Here is a 19361-nt window from a genome sequence, read left to right on the forward strand (position 1 = left end):
CTTTATATTGGAAACCTTAATTCGGTTGAATCCTCCAAATTGAAAGCAACATAAGTCTTTTCAAAATACATCCAACAAAAGCATTTCATAAATACTCATACTCGATTACCAATAATTACACTGCCATTAATAATATCGATGTCGTTCTGAATACCGACAAAGTATTCCTTGTGAAAAAGAATTGTCTGTATATTACCTCTTGCTTAAAAAATGGTGGAATTTATTTCCGTAATTATCAACAGTGTAAGGATATTTTCTGCACAGCACGTGTAACATACTTTTTTTCCTTAACAGCAACAACAATCATCGTTCCTACAACAACTGAAACACCAACACCGCCCACTCCCACCCCTAAAGTGACAACAACAAGCATTCAAACTACAACACGTAAGGCCATATAATTGCCTTTTTTATATTGGAAACCTTAATTTGGATTTCGGTTGAATCCTCCAAATTAAAAGCAATATAAGTCTTAAAGAGTTATCCTGAAATATTCACTTAAAAAAGTACTTAACTACTTCTATTGATTTCTGCTTAGGATATTGCTCGGTAACTAAAATGATTAACCATTCTTGCACTATAATAGATTTTTTACCCCTTTTTCTGGCAACAAAACTGACACCTTTTTACGAGGAATCATGTTTACATTAACCACAATACCTGCAGTAAAATGCGAACAAAAAACACACCCTGATAATGTATGCACTGTCCTTGAAATTGTTTGCATTTTGACTGCAGGTATTGTGGTTAATATAAACATGATTCCTTGTAAAAAGGTGTCAGTTTTGTTGCCAGAAAAAAGGGTAAAAAACCTTTTATGATATTTTGCTTCTGGCAAAGGAGGTCTCATGATGTAAACTTTCTTGCACATATGTGCAATGTATGATCATACTCTGTAATGCATGCCGCGTCATTTTCTTTTTACATGAAAAAAACATTCATGCCATAATCATTTAGAATCCTATTCAATGACTCATCTTGTCAACAAGGGCTTTAAACGTAAATTTTGTTTGATTTTCGTTGCAGCTTGCTATTACATAATGCCTATCCCGAAGATAACATACTCCTCCTCAAGTGACGAGCAAACATCGGCAAATTCAGCAAGTTCTGAGGCGGACTCTCATGAATCCTGGACCCCAAACAAACATGACAGGTGCACCTTATACTCTTCGCAAATTACCACATCAAGGACATGTTTACTTAAGATAATTATGAGAATCATCTGTACGTTTGCTTTCATTAATTATTTTCTGTAATTTTTCCAGCAACCCATACATACAATTCCAGTTCCCTCCAGGGAATGAAGTTATTGGTATACAAATCAAGGGCAAGGAAGAAAAGAATGAGTGGGTTACAAAATTCACAATTTCCTACAGTGTTGATGGAATTCTATGGATTCCACTAAACAAGGTAATACTTTTACAGGCATCAACAGGTCTTAACATGTTAATTGTGAGAGTGTTGTGGAATAACATGTAATTTTACAATCACAATGCAAGTATGCTGACGGGATATTTTAAACCATCTTTGTAATGACTTTTATTTTTCAGATATTTGACGGCAACTCTGAGGGACACCAGGAAACCATCATTTATTTCAGCCCATCTATCCCATCCAATGCTGCTTATGTCCGTGTTTATCCTATTGAATATCATGAACACATCAGCTTACTTGCTCAACTTCTCCAAGCCTGTTACCCTCCGGGTAAATGACCTATTCCTTATTTTCTTTGTACCACTTCCTTGTCAAACGTACTGCTTGGCATCAGCAAGAAAATAACTAACCTAGCTTGCAGCTGCTACTAAGAGATGAATCCCAACATATAATGTATTTCAATAAAGTACCTAAATAATTAGCCACATTATACATTTTTACACCTTCATCATGGTACTCATCAATATTTTAGTATCACGATACATATGATATTTAAAAAAAGTGTATTGCAAAAGTAATTCATTCATATTAGGATTGTATCCTTAAATGTATGCGTAGTAGATATATATATCACTATCCTGCTTTCACGGTTTTCTTAAACACAACATATATTCGTTTTAGCTCATGTTTCTTATCAAAAGTTTTCAGCTGGTGGTATTTGTACAATATGTGAGGTTAAAACACATTAATTTTACAGCTGTAATGAATAATATTCTGTGGGTCTTTCGGTAAAGCCACGTAGATAGGAAAAAATAACAAAAATCAAAATCACAACGTTTCGATCACAACACAAGCAATCATCTTTGTCACCTGAAGACGAGTGGTTAAGTTGTGATCGAAACGTCGTGATTTTTATTTTAATTATTTTTTCTATCTACATGGCTTCACCAAAAGACCCAAAGAATATGATTGCCTGCAGTCACGAAAGCTTGTAATGAATACTGTTATCAATTAAGTTAGTCACTGCATGCAAGTACTGTTTACACAGAATTTGTACACGTATTTGCAATAATATACCCAGATAGCATTTTTATATTCTAATATTATACACAACTGAATAAAAATCTACATACTGTATTTCAATTTGACGCACTTTTCTAATGAAATTTTTACCCTGTCTAGCCTCTACAACACCGGAAGAACACACGACTCAGGCACTCAAAACAACAACAAGAACAACACAAAGATCCTCGACTTCGAAGACGACTGTACATACACCTACACCTGGAGGATCTGCTTTACCACTCACAGAATCTCTGCCACCATTTACAATGCCGCGTAAGTTTAAATTTTCATGTTCCACGTGTTTATGTTCATGTCCTTATAATGTTTTCAGCAATTAGCTACATTTTTTCAGTCGAGAGTGGAGAATAAACTAAATGGAATTTGTGAAAAATAGTAATAACATGAAGTGGGGTTTATCGTTAAAATGTTATTAATTTTCTCGTGTTAAAATTAAAATTATTACAACAAATAATGAAGCTGTTCCTATAGTGTTCATGTTATTTAGATTGGCGGCAAGCCATTCAAATAAGTTAGTGGTCCACACTGATTGTAGTGGTGGTATCCATCATTCTACCATCTTTGGTTGGAAAGGAATGTAAGCGTTTTTCGTTATTCATTCAAACGTTCTTCCATGCGTCTATTCCATACATTGGAGCTAGGGGAAATCCGAGCAGGTCCAAACAGACACAGAATATCTCTACAACCCATGCACAAGTCAAAAGTGGCATTCCACATTGAGGGGAGGTCATGGCAAGGATGCCATACTATTCAATGTGATGTGCACCATGTGTGCTCTGCTGCAATATGGTGTAAATTCCAAAATGAATCTCCTTGGCCCCCTCAGAATATGGCCATCTACTGAGTTATCATCTCATGTATTTATATATATATGAACGAAGATGACTTGTATAAAATGCAATATAAACAACTATGATGTATCTATATGCATGACACATATTTATCATATACACAAACATATGCTTCTAGATGTACAGTTGAAGAGTAATATGCACATCATTAGCGGGATCATTTAAATAAATGTTAAAAGCAATTACAATATTTTAATTATAAAATTCTGTATGCATGCAGCACAACCAAATATGAAACATTAATAGTAAGATTAAGCAATATTTGTTGCGAAACCTGAAGGGATTTAAAAAAAAAGTTAACTATTATATACCATATGATACAAGTTAGACAGAAATATCCCCTTGCTATATATTTACATTTATAAAAGATACTTTACTACTTTGGTTGGTGCATGCTTAAGATATTTCTGTGTATGAAGAAGGAAAAACTAACTTCGTATGCTTTTCTTACATCAGCTTTCACATCCCCAACTGTTTCTACTACTACTCCAAAAGGATCCACTACAACGAAGGTTTACACTACTCTCAAGACTCAGTCAACTACACGTAAGACCTTTATACTTCGTCTCTGAAAGTCTTGGGCTAATATGAAAACTAACATTACGTGATCATACTCTATTTGAAGAAAAAAACATCGATAATGAAGTACACTGGCAAATATCATTTGTATGTAAAATAAAAACATTTGTACCACAAACATTACATCTCTCATTTTAACTACAAAATATGACACGTCTGTAAACTGCTCTTATATGTTTCATATTAATACAAAATATGACAAGTTTGTAAACTATGAGTGCTTCAGATGTGAATTTTGTTTAATTTTAATTGCAGCTTGCACATACATAATGTCTACCCCGAAGATAACATACTCCTCCTCAAGTGATGAGCAAACATCGGCAAATTCAGCAAGTTCTGAGGCGGACTCTCATGAATCCTGGACCCCAAACAAACATGACAGGTACGCCTTATACTCTTCGCAAATGCCCAAATCAAGGACATGTTTACTTAAGATAATTACGAGAATCATCTGTACGTTTGCTGTCATTAATTCTTCTCTGTAATTTTTCTAGCAACCCATACATACAATTCCAGTTCCCTCCAGGGAATGAAGTTATTGGTATACAAATCAAGGGCAAGGAAGAAAAGAATGAGTGGGTTACAAAATTCACAATTTCCTACAGTGTTGATGGAATTGTATGGATTCCGCTAAACAAGGTAATACTTTTACAGGCATCAACGGGTCTTAACATGTTAATTGTGAGAGTGTTGTGGAATAACATGTAATTTTACAATCACAATGTAAGTATGCTGACGGGATATTTTAAACCATCTTTGTAATGACTTTTATTTTTCAGATATTTGATGGCAACTCTGAGGGACACCAGGAAACCATCATTTATTTCAGCCCATCTATCCCATCCAATGCTGCTTATGTCCGTGTTTATCCTATTGAATATCATGAACACATCAGCTTACTTGCTCAACTTCTCCAAGCCTGTTACCCTCCGGGTAAGTGACCTATTCCTTATTTTCTTTGTACCACTTTATTGTCAAGTATACTGCTCGGCATCAACATGAAAATAACTAACCTTGCATATTTTCCCACATATCAGCTTCCACATCTGCACCTGTAACTTCAAGCAAACCTCCAGTCTCTACTACTACTCCGAAAGAAACCACTAAAACAAAGGTTTACACTTCTCCAGAAGAAAGCACGACCACAAAGTTTTCCACAACTGTCAAGACTCAGTCAACGACACGTAAGGCTTTTATAATCATTCTAAGTCTCTGGAGTTCTTGGGCTTACGTAAAACGTATTACTTCACGATCAAACTAGTTGACAATACATTAAATAATAGAATGCATTGGGATGTACTTCCTTCTATACATGTATAAATCTAACTGGAAAAACTGTGCGGCAATCCTTAAGATTCCTCTTATATGTTGTTTCATATTAATACAAAATATGACAAGTCTGTAAACTATGAGGGCCTCTAATGTGAATTTCTTTGATTTTCATTGCAGCTTGCTATTATGTAATGCCTATCCCGAAGATAACATACTCCTCCTCAAGTGATGAGCAAACATCGGCAAATTCAGCAAGTTCTGAGGCGGACTCTCATGAATCCTGGACCCCAAACAAACATGACAGGTGTGCCTTATTCTCTTCGCAAATGCCCAAATCAAGGACATGTTTACTTAAGATAATTACGAGAATCATCTGTACGTTTGCTGTCATTAATTCTTCTCTGTAATTTTTCTAGCAACCCATACATACAATTCCAGTTCCCTCCAGGGAATGAAGTTATTGGTATACAAATCAAGGGCAAGGAAGAAAAGAATGAGTGGGTTACAAAATTCACAATTTCCTACAGTGTTGATGGAATTGTATGGATTCCACTAAACAAGGTAATACTTTTACAGGCATCAACGGGTCTTAACATGTTAATTGTGAGAGTGTTGTGGAATAACATGTAATTTTACAATCACAATGCAAGTATGCTGACGGGATATTTTAAACCATCTTTGTAATGACTTTTATTTTTCAGATATTTGACGGCAACTCTGAGGGACACCAGGAAACCATCATTTATTTCAGCCCATCTATCCCATCCAATGCTGCTTATGTCCGTGTTTATCCTATTGAATATCATGAACACATCAGCTTACTTGCTCAACTTCTCCAAGCCTGTTACCCTCCGGGTAAATTACCTATTCCTTATTTTCTTTGTACCACTTTATTGTCAAGTATACTGCTCGGCATCAACAAGAAAATAACTAACCTTGCATATTTTCCCTCACATCAGCTTCCACATCTGCACCTGTAACTACAAGCAAGCCAGCAGTCTCTACTACTACTCCAAAAGAAACCACTAAAACAAAGGTTTACACTACTCCAGAAGAAAGCACGACCACAAAGGTTTCCACAACTGTCAAGACTCAGTCAACTACACGTAAGGCTTCTATACTTATTCTAAGTCTCTGCAGTTCTTGGGCTTACGTAAAACGTATTCCTTCACGATCAAACTCTAGTTGACAAAACATTAAATAATGGAATGCATTGGTATGTACTTCCTTCTATATATGTATAAATCTAACTGGAAAAACTGTGCGGCAATCATTAAGATTCCTCTTATATGTTGTTTCATATTAATACAAAATATGACAAGTTTGTAAACTATGAGGGCTTCTAATGTGAATTTCTTTGATTTTCATTGCAGCTTGCTATTATGTAATGCCTATCCCGAAGATAACATACTCCTCCTCAAGTGATGAGCAAACATCGGCAAATTCAGCAAGTTCTGAGGCGGACTCTCATGAATCCTGGACCCCAAACAAACATGACAGGTGTGCCTTATTCTCTTCGCAAATGCCCAAATCAAGGACATGTTTACTTAAGATAATTACGAGAATCATCTGTACGTTTGCTGTCATTAATTCTTCTCTGTAATTTTTCTAGCAACCCATACATACAATTCCAGTTCCCTCCAGGGAATGAAGTTATTGGTATACAAATCAAGGGCAAGGAAGGAAAGAATGAGTGGGTTACAAAATTCACAATTTCCTACAGTGTTGATGGAATTGTATGGATTCCACTAAACAAGGTAATACTTTTACAGGCATCAACGGGTCTTAACATGTTAATTGTGAGAGTGTTGTGGAATAACATGTAATTTTACAATCACAATGCAAGTATGCTGACGGGATATTTTAAACCATCTTTGTAATGACTTTTATTTTTCAGATATTTGACGGCAACTCTGAGGGACACCAGGAAACCATCATTTATTTCAGCCCATCTATCCCATCCAATGCTGCTTATGTCCGTGTTTATCCTATTGAATATCATGAACACATCAGCTTACTTGCTCAACTTCTCCAAGCCTGTTACCCTCCGGGTAAATTACCTATTCCTTATTTTCTTTGTACCACTTTATTGTCAAGTATACTGCTCGGCATCAACAAGAAAATAACTAACCTTGCATATTTTCCCTCACATCAGCTTCCACATCTGCACCTATAACTACAAGCAAGCCAGCAGTCTCTACTACTACTCCAAAAGAAACCACTAAAACAAAGGTTTACACTACTCCAGAAGAAAGCACGACCACAAAGGTTTCCACAACTGTCAAGACTCAGTCAACTACACGTAAGGCTTCTATACTTATTCTAAGTCTCTGCAGTTCTTGGGCTTACGTAAAACTTATTCCTTCACGATCAAACTCTAGTTGACAAAACATTAAATAATGGAATGCATTGGGATGTACTTCCTTCTATATATGTATAAATCTAACTGGAAAAACTGTGCGGCAATCATTAAGATTCCTCTTATATGTTGTTTCATATTAATACAAAATATGACAAGTTTGTAAACTATGAGGGCTTCTAATGTGAATTTCTTTGATTTTCATTGCAGCTTGCTATTATGTAATGCCTATCCCGAAGATAACATACTCCTCCTCAAGTGATGAGCAAACATCGGCAAATTCAGCAAGTTCTGAGGCGGACTCTCATGAATCCTGGACCCCAAACAAACATGACAGGTGTGCCTTATTCTCTTCGCAAATGCCCAAATCAAGGACATGTTTACTTAAGATAATTACTAGAATCATCTGTACGTTTGCTGTCATTAATTCTTCTCTGTAATTTTTCTAGCAACCCATACATACAATTCCAGTTCCCTCCAGGGAATGAAGTTATTGGTATACAAATCAAGGGCAAGGAAGAAAAGAATGAGTGGGTTACAAAATTCACAATTTCCTACAGTGTTGATGGAATTGTATGGATTCCACTAAACAAGGTAATACTTTTACAGGCATCAACGGGTCTTAACATGTTAATTGTGAGAGTGTTGTGGAATAACATGTAATTTTACAATCACAATGCAAGTATGCTGACGGGATATTTTAAACCATCTTTGTAATGACTTTTATTTTTCAGATATTTGACGGCAACTCTGAGGGACACCAGGAAACCATCATTTATTTCAGCCCATCTATCCCATCCAATGCTGCTTATGTCCGTGTTTATCCTATTGAATATCATGAACACATCAGCTTACTTGCTCAACTTCTCCAAGCCTGTTACCCTCCGGGTAAATTACCTATTCCTTATTTTCTTTGTACCACTTTATTGTCAAGTATACTGCTCGGCATCAACAAGAAAATAACTAACCTTGCATATTTTCCCTCACATCAGCTTCCACATCTGCACCTGTAACTACAAGCAAGCCAGCAGTCTCTACTACTACTCCAAAAGAAACCACTAAAACAAAGGTTTACACTACTCCAGAAGAAAGCACGACCACAAAGGTTTCCACAACTGTCAAGACTCAGTCAACTACACGTAAGGCTTCTATACTTATTCTAAGTCTCTGCAGTTCTTGGGCTTACGTAAAACTTATTCCTTCACGATCAAACTCTAGTTGACAAAACATTAAATAATGGAATGCATTGGGATGTACTTCCTTCTATATATGTATAAATCTAACTGGAAAAACTGTGCGGCAATCATTAAGATTCCTCTTATATGTTGTTTCATATTAATACAAAATATGACAAGTTTGTAAACTATGAGGGCTTCTAATGTGAATTTCTTTGATTTTCATTGCAGCTTGCTATTATGTAATGCCTATCCCGAAGATAACATACTCCTCCTCAAGTGATGAGCAAACATCGGCAAATTCAGCAAGTTCTGAGGCAGACTCTCATGAATCCTGGACCCCAAACAAACATGACAGGTGTGCCTTATTCTCTTCGCAAATGCCCAAATCAAGCACATGTTTACTTAAGATAATTACGAGAATCATCTGTACGTTTGCTGTCATTAATTCTTCTCTGTAATTTTTCTAGCAACCCATACATACAATTCCAGTTCCCTCCAGGGAATGAAGTTATTGGTATACAAATCAAGGGCAAGGAAGAAAAGAATGAGTGGGTTACAAAATTCACAATTTCCTACAGTGTTGATGGAATTGTATGGATTCCACTAAACAAGGTAATACTTTTACAGGCATCAACGGGTCTTAACATGTTAATTGTGAGAGTGTTGTGGAATAACATGTAATTTTACAATCACAATGCAAGTATGCTGACGGGATATTTTAAACCATCTTTGTAATGACTTTTATTTTTCAGATATTTGACGGCAACTCTGAGGGACACCAGGAAACCATCATTTATTTCAGCCCATCTATCCCATCCAATGCTGCTTATGTCCGTGTTTATCCTATTGAATATCATGAACACATCAGCTTACTTGCTCAACTTCTCCAAGCCTGTTACCCTCCGGGTAAATTACCTATTCCTTATTTTCTTTGTACCACTTTATTGTCAAGTATACTGCTCGGCATCAACAAGAAAATAACTAACCTTGCATATTTTCCCTCACATCAGCTTCCACATCTGCACCTGTAACTACAAGCAAGCCAGCAGTCTCTACTACTACTCCAAAAGAAACCACTAAAACAAAGGTTTACACTACTCCAGAAGAAAGCACGACCACAAAGGTTTCCACAACTGTCAAGACTCAGTCAACTACACGTAAGGCTTCTATACTTATTCTAAGTCTCTGCAGTTCTTGGGCTTACGTAAAACTTATTCCTTCACGATCAAACTCTAGTTGACAAAACATTAAATAATGGAATGCATTGGGATGTACTTCCTTCTATATATGTATAAATCTAACTGGAAAAACTGTGCGGCAATCATTAAGATTCCTCTTATATGTTGTTTCATATTAATACAAAATATGACAAGTTTGTAAACTATGAGGGCTTCTAATGTGAATTTCTTTGATTTTCATTGCAGCTTGCTATTATGTAATGCCTATCCCGAAGATAACATACTCCTCCTCAAGTGATGAGCAAACATCGGCAAATTCAGCAAGTTCTGAGGCGGACTCTCATGAATCCTGGACCCCAAACAAACATGACAGGTGTGCCTTATTCTCTTCGCAAATGCCCAAATCAAGCACATGTTTACTTAAGATAATTACGAGAATCATCTGTACGTTTGCTGTCATTAATTCTTCTCTGTAATTTTTCTAGCAACCCATACATACAATTCCAGTTCCCTCCAGGGAATGAAGTTATTGGTATACAAATCCAGGGCAAGGAAGAAAAGAATGAGTGGGTTACAAAATTCACAATTTCCTACAGTGTTGATGGAATTGTATGGATTCCACTAAACAAGGTAATACTTTTACAGGCATCAACGGGTCTTAACATGTTAATTGTGAGAGTGTTGTGGAATAACATGTAATTTTACAATCACAATGCAAGTATGCTGACGGGATATTTTAAACCATCTTTGTAATGACTTTTATTTTTCAGATATTTGACGGCAACTCTGAGGGACACCAGGAAACCATCATTTATTTCAGCCCATCTATCCCATCCAATGCTGCTTATGTCCGTGTTTATCCTATTGAATATCATGAACACATCAGCTTACTTGCTCAACTTCTCCAAGCTTGTTACCCTCCGGGTAAGTGACCTATTCCTTATTTTCTTTGTACCACTTTATTGTCAAGTATACTGCTCGGCATCAACAAGAAAATAACTAACCTTGCATATTTTCCCACATATCAGCTTCCACATCTGCACCTGTAACTTCAAGCAAACCTCCAGTCTCTACTACTACTCCGAAAGAAACCACTAAAACAAAGGTTTACACTTCTCCAGAAGAAAGCACGACCACAAAGGTTTCCACAACTGTCAAGACTCAGTCAACGACACGTAAGGCTTTTATAATCATTCTAAGTCTTTGGAGTTCTTGGGCTTACATAAAACGTATTACTTCACGATCAAACTAGTTGACAAAACATTAAATAATAGAATGCATTGGGATGTACTTCCTTCTATATATGTATAAATCTAACTGGAAAAACTGTGCGGCAATCATTAAGATTCCTCTTATATGTTGTTTCATATTAATACAAAATATGACAAGTTTGTAAACTATGAGGGCTTCTAATGTGAATTTCTTTGATTTTCATTGCAGCTTGCTATTATGTAATGCCTATCCCGAAGATAACATACTCCTCCTCAAGTGATGAGCAAACATCGGCAAATTCAGCAAGTTCTGAGGCGGACTCTCATGAATCCTGGACCCCAAACAAACATGACAGGTACGCCTTATTCTCTTCGCAAATGCCCAAATCAAGGACATGTTTACTTAAGATAATTACGAGAATCATCTGTACGTTTGCTGTCATTAATTCTTCTCTGTAATTTTTCTAGCAACCCATACATACAATTCCAGTTCCCTCCAGGGAATGAAGTTATTGGTATACAAATCCAGGGCAAGGAAGAAAAGAATGAGTGGGTTACAAAATTCACAATTTCCTACAGTGTTGATGGAATTGTATGGATTCCACTAAACAAGGTAATACTTTTACAGGCATCAACGGGTCTTAACATGTTAATTGTGAGAGTGTTGTGGAATAACATGTAATTTTACAATCACAATGCAAGTATGCTGACGGGATATTTTAAACCATCTTTGTAATGACTTTTATTTTTCAGATATTTGACGGCAACTCTGAGGGACACCAGGAAACCATCATTTATTTCAGCCCATCTATCCCATCCAATGCTGCTTATGTCCGTGTTTATCCTATTGAATATCATGAACACATCAGCTTACTTGCTCAACTTCTCCAAGCTTGTTACCCTCCGGGTAAGTGACCTATTCCTTATTTTCTTTGTACCACTTTATTGTCAAGTATACTGCTCGGCATCAACAAGAAAATAACTAACCTTGCATATTTTCCCACATATCAGCTTCCACATCTGCACCTGTAACTTCAAGCAAACCTCCAGTCTCTACTACTACTCCGAAAGAAACCACTAAAACAAAGGTTTACACTTCTCCAGAAGAAAGCACGACCACAAAGGTTTCCACAACTGTCAAGACTCAGTCAACGACACGTAAGGCTTTTATAATCATTCTAAGTCTTTGGAGTTCTTGGGCTTACATAAAACGTATTACTTCACGATCAAACTAGTTGACAAAACATTAAATAATAGAATGCATTGGGATGTACTTCCTTCTATATATGTATAAATCTAACTGGAAAAACTGTGCGGCAATCATTAAGATTCCTCTTATATGTTGTTTCATATTAATACAAAATATGACAAGTTTGTAAACTATGAGGGCTTCTAATGTGAATTTCTTTGATTTTCATTGCAGCTTGCTATTATGTAATGCCTATCCCGAAGATAACATACTCCTCCTCAAGTGATGAGCAAACATCGGCAAATTCAGCAAGTTCTGAGGCGGACTCTCATGAATCCTGGACCCCAAACAAACATGACAGGTACGCCTTATTCTCTTCGCAAATGCCCAAATCAAGGACATGTTTACTTAAGATAATTACGAGAATCATCTGTACGTTTGCTGTCATTAATTCTTCTCTGTAATTTTTCTAGCAACCCATACATACAATTCCAGTTCCCTCCAGGGAATGAAGTTATTGGTATACAAATCAAGGGCAAGGAAGAAAAGAATGAGTGGGTTACAAAATTCACAATTTCCTACAGTGTTGATGGAATTGTATGGATTCCACTAAACAAGGTAATACTTTTACAGGCATCAACGGGTCTTAACATGTTAATTGTGAGAGTGTTGTGGAATAACATGTAATTTTACAATCACAATGCAAGTATGCTGACGGGATATTTTAAACCATCTTTGTAATGACTTTTATTTTTCAGATATTTAACGGCAACTCTGAGGGACACCAGGAAACCATCATTTATTTCAGCCCATCTATCCCATCCAATGCTGCTTATGTCCGTGTTTATCCTATTGAATATCATGAACACATCAGCTTACTTGCTCAACTTCTCCAAGCCTGTTACCCTCCGGGTAAATGACCTATTCCTTATTTTCTTTGTACCACTTCCTTGTCAAACGTACTGCTTGGCATCAGCAAGAAAATAACTAACCTAGCTTGCAGCTGCTACTAAGAGATGAATCCCAACATATAATGTATTTCAATAAAGTACCTAAATAATTAGCCACATTATACATTTTTACACCTTCATCATGGTACTCATCAATATTTTAGTATCACGATACATATGATATTTAAAAAAGTGTATTGCAAAAGTAATTCATTCATATTAGGATTGTATCCTTAAATGTATGCGTAGTAGATATATATATTACTATCCTGCTTTCACGGTTTTCTTAAACACAACATATATTCGTTTTAGCTCATGTTTCTTATCAAAAGTTTTCATCTGGTGGTATTTGTACAATATGTGAGGTTAAAACACATTAATTTTACAGCTGTAATGAATAATATTCTGTGGGTCTTTCGGTAAAGCCACGTACATAGGAAAAAATAACAAAAATCAAAATCACGACGTTTCGATCACAACACAAGCAATCATCTTTGTCACCTGAAGACGAGTGGTTAAGTTGTGATCGAAACGTCGTGATTTTTATTTTAGTTATTTTTTCTAACTACATGGCTTCACCAAAAGACCCAAAGAATATGATTGCCTGCAGTCACGAAAGCTTGTAATGAATAATGTTATCAATTAAGTTAGTCACTGCATGCAAGTACTGTTTACACAGAATTTGTACACGTATTTGCAATAATATACCCAGATAGCATTTTTATATTTTAATATTATACACAACTGAATAAAAATCTACATACTGTATTTCAATTTGACGCACTTTTCTAATGAAATTTTTACCCTGTCTAGCCTCTACAACACCGGAAGAACACACGACTCAGACACTCAAAACAACAACAAGAACAACACAAAGATCCTCGACTTCGAAGACGACTGTACATACACCTACACCTGGAGGATCTGCTTTACCACTCACAGAATCTCTGCCACCATTTACAATGCCGCGTAAGTTTAAATATTCATGTTCCACGTGTTTATGTTCATGTCCTTATAATGTTTTCAGCAATTAGCTACATTTTTTCAGTCGAGAGTGGAGAAGAAACTAAATGGAATTTGTGAAAAATAGTAATAACATGAAGTGGGGTTTATCGTTAAAATGTTATTAATTTTCTCGTGTTAAAATTAAAATTATTACAACAAATAATGAAGCTGTTCCTATAGTGTTCATGTTATTTAGATTGGCGGCAAGCCATTCAAATAAGTTAGTGGTCCACACTGATTGTAGTGGTGGTATCCATCATTCTACCATCTTTGGTTGGAAAGGAATGTAAGCGTTTTTCGTTATTCATTCAAACGTTCTTCCATGCGTCTATTCCATACATTGGAGCTAGGGGAAATCCGAGCAGGTCCAAACAGACACAGAATATCTCTACAACCCATGCACAAGTCAAAAGTGGCATTCCACATTGAGGGGAGGTCATGGCAAGGATGCCATACTATTCAATGTGATGTGCACCATGTGTGCTCTGCTGCAATATGGTGTAAATTCCAAAATGAATCTCCTTGGCCCCCTCAGAATATGGCCATCTACTGAGTTATCATCTCATGTATTTATATATATATGAACGAAGATGACTTGTATAAAATGCAATATAAACAACTATAATGTATCTATATGCATGACACATATTTATCATATACACAAACATATGCTTCTAGATGTACAGTTGAAGAGTAATATGCACATCATTAGCGGGATCATTTAAATAAATGTTAAAAGCAATTACAATATTTTAATTATAAAATTCTGTATGCATGCAGCACAACCAAATATGAAACATTCATAGTAAGATTAAGCAATATTTGTTGCGAAACCTGAAGGGATTTAAAAAAAAAGTTAACTATTATATACCATATGATACAAGTTAGACAGAAATATCCCCTTGCTATATATTTATATTTATAAAAGATACTTTACTACTTTCGTTGGTGCATGCTTAAGATATTTCTGTGTATGAAGAAGGAAAAACTAACTTCGTATGCTTTTCTTACATCAGCTTTCACATCCCCAACTGTTTCTACTACTACTCCAAAAGGATCCACTACAACGAAGGTTTACACTACTCTCAAGACTCAGTCAACTACACGTAAGACCTTTATACTTCGTCTCTGAAAGTCTTGGGCTAATATGAAAACTAACATTACGTGATCATACTCTATTTGAAGAAAAAAACATCGATAATGAAGTACACTGGCAAATATCATTTGTATGTAAAATAAAAACATTTGTACCACAAACATTACATCTCTCATTTTAACTACAAAATATGACACGTCTGTAAACTGCTCTTATATGTTTCATATTAATACAAAATATGACAAGTTTGTAAACTATGAGTGCTTCAGATGTGAATTTTGTTTAATTTTAATTGCAGCTTGCACATACATAATGTCTACCCCGAAGATAACATACTCCTCCTCAAGTGATGAGCAAACATCGGCAAATTCAGCAAGTTCTGAGGCGGACTCTCATGAATCCTGGACCCCAAACAAACATGACAGGTACGCCTTATTCTCTTCGCAAATGCCCAAATCAAGGACATGTTTACTTAAGATAATTACGAGAATCATCTGTACGTTTGCTGTCATTAATTCTTCTCTGTAATTTTTCTAGCAACCCATACATACAATTCCAGTTCCCTCCAGGGAATGAAGTTATTGGTATACAAATCCAGGGCAAGGAAGAAAAGAATGAGTGGGTTACAAAATTCACAATTTCCTACAGTGTTGATGGAATTGTATGGATTCCACTAAACAAGGTAATACTTTTACAGGCATCAACGGGTCTTAACATGTTAATTGTGAGAGTGTTGTGGAATAACATGTAATTTTACAATCACAATGCAAGTATGCTGACGGGATATTTTAAACCATCTTTGTAATGACTTTTATTTTTCAGATATTTGACGGCAACTCTGAGGGACACCAGGAAACCATCATTTATTTCAGCCCATCTATCCCATCCAATGCTGCTTATGTCCGTGTTTATCCTATTGAATATCATGAACACATCAGCTTACTTGCTCAACTTCTCCAAGCTTGTTACCCTCCGGGTAAGTGACCTATTCCTTATTTTCTTTGTACCACTTTATTGTCAAGTATACTGCTCGGCATCAACAAGAAAATAACTAACCTTGCATATTTTCCCACATATCAGCTTCCACATCTGCACCTGTAACTTCAAGCAAACCTCCAGTCTCTACTACTACTCCGAAAGAAACCACTAAAACAAAGGTTTACACTTCTCCAGAAGAAAGCACGACCACAAAGGTTTCCACAACTGTCAAGACTCAGTCAACGACACGTAAGGCTTTTATAATCATTCTAAGTCTTTGGAGTTCTTGGGCTTACATAAAACGTATTACTTCACGATCAAACTAGTTGACAAAACATTAAATAATAGAATGCATTGGGATGTACTTCCTTCTATATATGTATAAATCTAACTGGAAAAACTGTGCGGCAATCATTAAGATTCCTCTTATATGTTGTTTCATATTAATACAAAATATGACAAGTTTGTAAACTATGAGGGCTTCTAATGTGAATTTCTTTGATTTTCATTGCAGCTTGCTATTATGTAATGCCTATCCCGAAGATAACATACTCCTCTTCAAGTGATGAGCAAACATCGGCAAATTCAGCAAGTTCTGAGGCGGACTCTCATGAATCCTGGACCCCAAACAAACATGACAGGTGTGCCTTATTCTCTTCGCAAATGCCCAAATCAAGCACATGTTTACTTAAGATAATTACGAGAATCATCTGTACGTTTGCTGTCATTAATTCTTCTCTGTAATTTTTCTAGCAACCCATACATACAATTCCAGTTCCCTCCAGGGAATGAAGTTATTGGTATACAAATCAAGGGCAAGGAAGAAAAGAATGAGTGGGTTACAAAATTCACAATTTCCTACAGTGTTGATGGAATTGTATGGATTCCACTAAACAAGGTAATACTTTTACAGGCATCAACGGGTTAATTGTGAGAGTGTTGTGGAATAACATGTAATTTTACAATCACAATGCAAGTATGCTGACGGGATATTTTAAACCATCTTTGTAATGACTTTTATTTTTCAGATATTTGACGGCAACTCTGAGGGACACCAGGAAACCATCATTTATTTCAGCCCATCTATCCCATCCAATGCTGCTTATGTCCGTGTTTATCCTATTGAATATCATGAACACATCAGCTTACTTGCTCAACTTCTCCAAGCCTGTTACCCTCCGGGTAAATTACCTATTCCTTATTTTCTTTGTACCACTTTATTGTCAAGTATACTGCTCGGCATCAACAAGAAAATAACTAACCTTGCATATTTTCCCTCACATCAGCTTCCACATCTGCACCTGTAACTACAAGCAAGCCAGCAGTCTCTACTACTACTCCAAAAGAAACCACTAAAACAAAGGTTTACACTACTCCAGAAGAAAGCACGACCACAAAGGTTTCCACAACTGTCAAGACTCAGTCAACTACACGTAAGGCTTCTATACTTATTCTAAGTCTCTGCAGTTCTTGGGCTTACGTAAAACGTATTACTTCACGATCAAACTAGTTGACAATACATTAAATAATAGAATGCATTGGGATGTACTTCCTTCTATACATGTATAAATCTAACTGGAAAAACTGTGCGGCAATCATTAAGATTCCTCTTATATGTTGTTTCATATTAATACAAAATATGACAGGTCTGTAAACTATGAGGGCCTCTAATGTGAATTTCTTTGATTTTCATTGCAGCTTGCTATTATGTAATGCCTATCCCGAAGATAACATACTCCTCCTCAAGTGATGAGCAAACATCGGCAAATTCAGCAAGTTCTGAGGCGGACTCTCATGAATCCTGGACCCCAAACAAACATGACAGGTACGCCTTATTCTCTTCGCAAATGCCCAAATCAAGGACATGTTTACTTAAGATAATTACGAGAATCATCTGTACGTTTGCTGTCATTAATTCTTCTCTGTAATTTTTCTAGCAACCCATACATACAATTCCAGTTCCCTCCAGGGAATGAAGTTATTGGTATACAAATCAAGGGCAAGGAAGAAAAGAATGAGTGGGTTACAAAATTCACAATTTCCTACAGTGTTGATGGAATTGTATGGATTCCACTAAACAAGGTAATACTTTTACAGGCATCAACGGGTCTTAACATGTTAATTGTGAGAGTGTTGTGGAATAACATGTAATTTTACAATCACAATGCAAGTATGCTGACGGGATATTTTAAACCATCTTTGTAATGACTTTTATTTTTCAGATATTTGACGGCAACTCTGAGGGACACCAGGAAACCATCATTTATTTCAGCCCATCTATCCCATCCAATGCTGCTTATGTCCGTGTTTATCCTATTGAATATCATGAACACATCAGCTTACTTGCTCAACTTCTCCAAGCTTGTTACCCTCCGGGTAAGTGACCTATTCCTTATTTTCTTTGTACCACTTTATTGTCAAGTATACTGCTCGGCATCAACAAGAAAATAACTAACCTTGCATATTTTCCCACATATCAGCTTCCACATCTGCACCTGTAACTTCAAGCAAACCTCCAGTCTCTACTACTACTCCGAAAGAAACCACTAAAACAAAGGTTTACACTTCTCCAGAAGAAAGCACGACCACAAAGGTTTCCACAACTGTCAAGACTCAGTCAACGACACGTAAGGCTTTTATAATCATTCTAAGTCTTTGGAGTTCTTGGGCTTACATAAAACGTATTACTTCACGATCAAACTAGTTGACAAAACATTAAATAATAGAATGCATTGGGATGTACTTCCTTCTATATATGTATAAATCTAACTGGAAAAACTGTGCGGCAATCATTAAGATTCCTCTTATATGTTGTTTCATATTAATACAAAATATGACAAGTTTGTAAACTATGAGGGCTTCTAATGTGAATTTCTTTGATTTTCATTGCAGCTTGCTATTATGTAATGCCTATCCCGAAGATAACATACTCCTCCTCAAGTGATGAGCAAACATCGGCAAATTCAGCAAGTTCTGAGGCGGACTCTCATGAATCCTGGACCCCAAACAAACATGACAGGTGTGCCTTATTCTCTTCGCAAATGCCCAAATCAAGCAC

At 36.2% G+C, this 19361-nt stretch overlaps 11 long non-coding RNA genes across 11 annotated transcripts; all 11 read left to right on the forward strand.

Moving 5' to 3' along the window:
• The first annotated feature begins 1268 nt into the window (after positions 1-1268).
• LOC144724578 (uncharacterized) lies at positions 1269-4263 on the forward strand. The gene is made up of 5 exons (XR_013586522.1): positions 1269-1410; positions 1551-1704; positions 2557-2712; positions 3765-3854; positions 4143-4263. It is a non-coding gene; the product is annotated as an uncharacterized LOC144724578 (long non-coding RNA).
• Positions 4264-4379: 116 nt separating this feature from the next.
• LOC144724570 (uncharacterized) lies at positions 4380-5463 on the forward strand. Its single transcript, XR_013586515.1, has 4 exons — positions 4380-4526; positions 4667-4820; positions 4925-5071; positions 5337-5463. It is a non-coding gene; the product is annotated as an uncharacterized LOC144724570 (long non-coding RNA).
• Positions 5464-5542: 79 nt separating this feature from the next.
• LOC144724575 (uncharacterized) lies at positions 5543-6659 on the forward strand. Its single transcript, XR_013586519.1, has 4 exons — positions 5543-5720; positions 5861-6014; positions 6119-6265; positions 6533-6659. It is a non-coding gene; the product is annotated as an uncharacterized LOC144724575 (long non-coding RNA).
• Positions 6660-7965: 1306 nt separating this feature from the next.
• On the forward strand, positions 7966-9051 carry LOC144724576 (uncharacterized). The gene is made up of 4 exons (XR_013586520.1): positions 7966-8112; positions 8253-8406; positions 8511-8657; positions 8925-9051. It is a non-coding gene; the product is annotated as an uncharacterized LOC144724576 (long non-coding RNA).
• Positions 9052-9153: 102 nt separating this feature from the next.
• On the forward strand, positions 9154-10247 carry LOC144724574 (uncharacterized). Its single transcript, XR_013586518.1, has 4 exons — positions 9154-9308; positions 9449-9602; positions 9707-9853; positions 10121-10247. It is a non-coding gene; the product is annotated as an uncharacterized LOC144724574 (long non-coding RNA).
• Positions 10248-10357: 110 nt separating this feature from the next.
• LOC144724590 (uncharacterized) lies at positions 10358-11441 on the forward strand. The gene is made up of 4 exons (XR_013586533.1): positions 10358-10504; positions 10645-10798; positions 10903-11049; positions 11315-11441. It is a non-coding gene; the product is annotated as an uncharacterized LOC144724590 (long non-coding RNA).
• A 110-nt stretch (positions 11442-11551) lies between these two features.
• On the forward strand, positions 11552-12635 carry LOC144724591 (uncharacterized). The gene is made up of 4 exons (XR_013586534.1): positions 11552-11698; positions 11839-11992; positions 12097-12243; positions 12509-12635. It is a non-coding gene; the product is annotated as an uncharacterized LOC144724591 (long non-coding RNA).
• Positions 12636-12712: 77 nt separating this feature from the next.
• Positions 12713-15744, forward strand: LOC144724577 (uncharacterized). The gene is made up of 5 exons (XR_013586521.1): positions 12713-12892; positions 13033-13186; positions 14038-14193; positions 15246-15335; positions 15624-15744. It is a non-coding gene; the product is annotated as an uncharacterized LOC144724577 (long non-coding RNA).
• A 116-nt stretch (positions 15745-15860) lies between these two features.
• Positions 15861-16858, forward strand: LOC144724589 (uncharacterized). Its single transcript, XR_013586532.1, has 4 exons — positions 15861-16007; positions 16148-16301; positions 16406-16552; positions 16818-16858. It is a non-coding gene; the product is annotated as an uncharacterized LOC144724589 (long non-coding RNA).
• A 188-nt stretch (positions 16859-17046) lies between these two features.
• LOC144724572 (uncharacterized) lies at positions 17047-18128 on the forward strand. The gene is made up of 4 exons (XR_013586516.1): positions 17047-17201; positions 17332-17485; positions 17590-17736; positions 18002-18128. It is a non-coding gene; the product is annotated as an uncharacterized LOC144724572 (long non-coding RNA).
• A 78-nt stretch (positions 18129-18206) lies between these two features.
• Positions 18207-19322, forward strand: LOC144724586 (uncharacterized). The gene is made up of 4 exons (XR_013586530.1): positions 18207-18385; positions 18526-18679; positions 18784-18930; positions 19196-19322. It is a non-coding gene; the product is annotated as an uncharacterized LOC144724586 (long non-coding RNA).
• Positions 19323-19361: the final 39 nt, after the last annotated feature.

The sequence above is a fragment of the Lampetra planeri genome, chromosome 21 (genome assembly GCF_965212315.1).
Source record: "Lampetra planeri chromosome 21, kcLamPlan1.2.h2, whole genome shotgun sequence".
Taxonomy (NCBI): Eukaryota; Metazoa; Chordata; class Hyperoartia; order Petromyzontiformes; family Petromyzontidae; genus Lampetra; species Lampetra planeri.